Genomic DNA, 4,138 nt, shown 5'->3' on the forward strand with positions numbered 1-4,138 from the left:
TAATTAATTAAACTAAAGTTAAAATTACGTTAAGGGTTAAAAAGAAGCTGAGAAGACAATGTGTGATAAGAAAGAAAAAGTAAGAGAAAAGATTAAAATTTAAGGAGAGAAAAAGTAAGAAATTCAGATAGGTAATAGTAGCCAGTGGGTCCCAAATTATACAAATGGCAGCCAAAGAGGCCCTCATACAACTGACAATAAGTGTGCCTGGTACAAAATAAAAATGTTCATGTGTGTAAGTGAAAAATGATGTCGACTTTATGCGTCTGTCGATTGATTCATCCAAAATAAAATGATAAGCTTATTCTTTTCACATCTAATAATAGTGTCATTGTTGGGGTTGAAATAGACAAAGTGTCATGTACAAGCTAATAATTGCAAATCATAGTGAAGATAAATCAGATAACAAAGAAAATTATACTATAACAATCATAAGGGTTATATATATATATTGTTGACACCCAATTTTGACCCTATGTAGTATGAATTAATTTTTGAGCTTCTTTAATTTCAAATGAGTTGGAATAATTAATTTTATAAAAATTCAATTATTGTTCAAGTTATTTTTTAAGTAATTTTAGTAATTTTATAATTTTGAAATAACAAATATGTTTTACATAACTAGTATATTTTAAGAATATCCAAAGAATTGTCTCAAAAAGATTTTGTTTTCACTTAAATATTTTATTAAATTAGTTTATTTTAAGTCATGATTATAATTTTGAATAAATTAGTTTGAAATTAAGTTAACAATTTTATTTCGTTGAGATTAGAAAGCTCATTGGTTAATTATATTGATTCGTCTTATGTATTTATTACTCGAGTTTACTAAGTAAATTCAATTTAATTTGGTTATGTTCACAATTCAATAGACCAATTGCAATTCACTTAGTCCATTTCAGTCCCTTCAAACATTACTTTAGCAGCCCATTGTTGCCTCAATTCCCAGCTATCCCAATTCTTTCTTTTTGCCAGAAAACCCAGCCCACCAACCATAGGGCGAAGCGGCGACCTCATTCATTCATTCTAACAACTCATTGCCCTATTTTCTCTAGATCTAGTCTATATAATGATAATGACCGAGACCCGTACATAAGATCGTTCTAGCTTATCTCCTTCTAAGGAAGTCTGAGCTCCTTCCCATGCTAAGAGCCTTTCTAAACTCTTGAACTTAAGAGAGGCTTCTTTTCAAGCTGATGAGTAGAAATTGAGTATAAAGAAAATGACAAAAGAAATCTCACACGGAGATCAGTGTACCCATAGATCTATATGAAAAATAGATATATGAAAATTCAAGAAATTCGTTTTCAAAAACCCGGGATTTCAGAGGCGAACGACGACATAAAGGTTCCCCAAGTCATCCATGGCGGCCGGGCAAGCTCTCCGTCGAGCTGCCGATTTCCCTCCTATCCTAATGACAAAACCAGATTCAGAGGTTGTTTCTCTTAAGACGAAAACGTACGATTGCAGTCACGAAGGGTTTCCACCCTACGTCATAATTTTAATGCTTTTTTGTTAAGTAACATGAGCACCTGGGGAGACCGGAGAGCTGTTGGCGGGGCAGAAGCACTCTTAACTGGGGGGAATGCTTTCTATTCGGCCTTCGATTCGATGATGCCTGTCTCGTTGTGGTAGAATAGTACTCCACCATCCGATACCAAACGCGTACGGAAACAAAAGAACGACCCATGTCCATCGTTCTTCTTCTCCATAGCGAAACCAAACCCAGAAACAAAGCAAATCGCGAACCAAATCCAATTCAAAACCCAACAAACTAGCCCATCGTTCGCCATAGACACGCTCCTCTCCCCTTTTTCTTCCAAAGCGCAAAAATCAATACCAAGAACCTTAATTTCGTCATCCAACTACACCGCCAATCACCATTAACAGTCTCTCCCTCCATATTCAAAGATTGCAAACCTCGAGCTTGATTTGTTGACTTTGGATTAGATAAAAATCTCACCCAAATATGATACGAATCGGAGCTATCACATCGAGTCCAGAATTTTAGGGGTATGCTTTCCTCTTGCTTGTTTTTCCATCCATGCTCTCCAATCAATCTCTCATCTCCCGTTCAAATGGCTATTTGAATTCAAACCTTTTTTTTTTTTTTTGCTATAAATACATGGTATTGGTGCCATTTTAGAAACGGACAGAGGATTGAAATTTGAAGGTTGGAGAATAGTATTCTCTGAAATCGAACCCACGAAAGTTGGAGCCTCAGATTTTCAATTTTCTTTCGAGTTGTTTTGTTCATCTGTTGGTGGGGGTCAGTAGTAGTAGGAAGCTCTTCAAAGTTCGTTGTCTCAGGTTGCTGCTCCAGGAAAGGTAATATTCTCGTTTCTGCTTATCGCTCTTTCCTTTCAGATGAAGTGTGTTCTGTTTTTGTCACTGTTCGAATAGTATAATTCTTCCAGATTTCAAGATTTGATTAGTGACTTGTTACACCTCTTCATACTGTTTGTTGTATTCACTGCTTAAGTTTGGTGTATGGATTATTCGGAGATCATGCTCAATAAAGGTGTATCACTCATATCAGTACATATGTTTATCTGTTGGTTGTAGCTTTGAATTTCTAGTGTATATGTTGTTTTCGTCTTCATTTGGAATGAAGCTAAGACAAATTTTCTTATCCGTGTCTAAGTTGGTGTTTAACTGCATCATTCCTCCCTTCTCCATATGGCTTGAGATTCGTTTTCTCACTGCATAGAATGATATTTTGCTTGGAATTTCTGCCTTCTCCAGCTTAATAATTGTTGTTTAAATGGTTTGTTGTTTGCTGTTTGTAAGTCAAGTCAGTACAAATTTGTGTGTTCCTGTTTTAATCGGCTGCATCTTAGATATGTTGGAGTCGAATTTATTTTTTTTAGTTTACTTGAGGCTTGATTTTATTTGCATATCCTTTCATGTGTGTAGCATGTTGATACATGATCTCATATGAGCTTCCATCAACTCGAATTCGTCATGTTTATGGCTTCTCTGTTCTTTCTTTTTCTTTTAAGTAAAAAAAAATCAGCTTATTGTAGCTCTCTTAATTTGTAAGATCTTCATGATAATTGGCATTGATTATTGATTAGATGTATAACATATTGTTTCATTAGCAGACTCTCTTTATATTTCTAATTATTGTTTGAATGCTAAGTATTTGTTTTATAATAAGATGGTTCATTCCTATGATGTCTATGCATATTTCTTTACAGATTTTGTTGTCGTATATGTATGTGTTGGAGAATGCCCATAAGTCTAGGACTCTAATAATTAAGTGTTAAGGTTTTCTCTGTTTGTTAGCTTTGTTCCCTGTTTCTCTTAGTGCAGCTTGCTTGTCATTATTAAGTTTGAGGTGTTTGCTTTGTTGATATATATAGTTAGTTCATTTTGTCTTCTTAAATTCATCTGGAACACTGGTTTTGATGACCCTTTGAGTTTCGAGATACTTAAGCTATTCTCACCTCAATTAAAATCATGTCTCACTTTTTTTTTCTTCATCTCAAATGCTAATTTTTGTCTTTTCGTTTGTTGTGTGAACTCCATCTGAGTCTACTTTGGACTCCTCTCCTTGCATTTGTGAGTATCGAGCCAGCCATAGGTGTTCGAGGGTGTAAGGGAAGCAGATTACAGGTCTCGAAAAGCAGAAAAATGGGTTATATACATTCGATATACATAGATATACAAATGATGTATAAAAAAATGGGAATTGGGTAAAAAAAGCCCAAAAATTGCAGCAAAATTGGCCCAAATTCATTTCTCTTTTACCTTTAAATTATTTAATTGTCTTTATTTATTGTTTGTTTTTCTTATCATTAACTCTAACTTTAGAATTGTGAATTAACTTAATTAGATTCCCCAAAGGATGAATTATTTTCTTTGTGTTGGTTTACTTTAATAAATTTTATTTTATCAACTCTCGCACCCTTATTTACTTATTCAAATGTTTTCTATTCAAACTATCACTTACTTTTAACTAGTTTAAAATGATTTCTTGGTTTATCAACTAAATTGGTGTAAATTATTTTTAAAATGATTCAAACAAATGCTAATTAATCTAGTTTTGTTAAAATTTTAATCACTTGCAATTTAATTCAAATATTCCATTTTAGGTCTTTTTTTTAAAATAAAAATAAAAATGAAAAAATGATTA

The 4,138-nt window shown here is 33.4% G+C and overlaps 1 long non-coding RNA gene across 1 annotated transcript; it reads left to right on the forward strand.

Annotated features, from left to right (window-relative positions):
- Positions 1-999: 999 nt before the first annotated feature.
- On the forward strand, positions 1,000-3,797 carry LOC102599712 (uncharacterized). Its single transcript, XR_367506.2, has 2 exons — positions 1,000-2,013; positions 2,147-3,797. It is a non-coding gene; the product is annotated as an uncharacterized lncRNA (long non-coding RNA).
- The last annotated feature ends 341 nt before the right edge of the window (positions 3,798-4,138 follow it).

This window comes from Solanum tuberosum, unplaced genomic scaffold (assembly GCF_000226075.1).
Source record: "Solanum tuberosum cultivar DM 1-3 516 R44 unplaced genomic scaffold, SolTub_3.0 scf00119, whole genome shotgun sequence".
In the NCBI taxonomy this organism is placed as follows: Eukaryota; Viridiplantae; Streptophyta; class Magnoliopsida; order Solanales; family Solanaceae; genus Solanum; species Solanum tuberosum.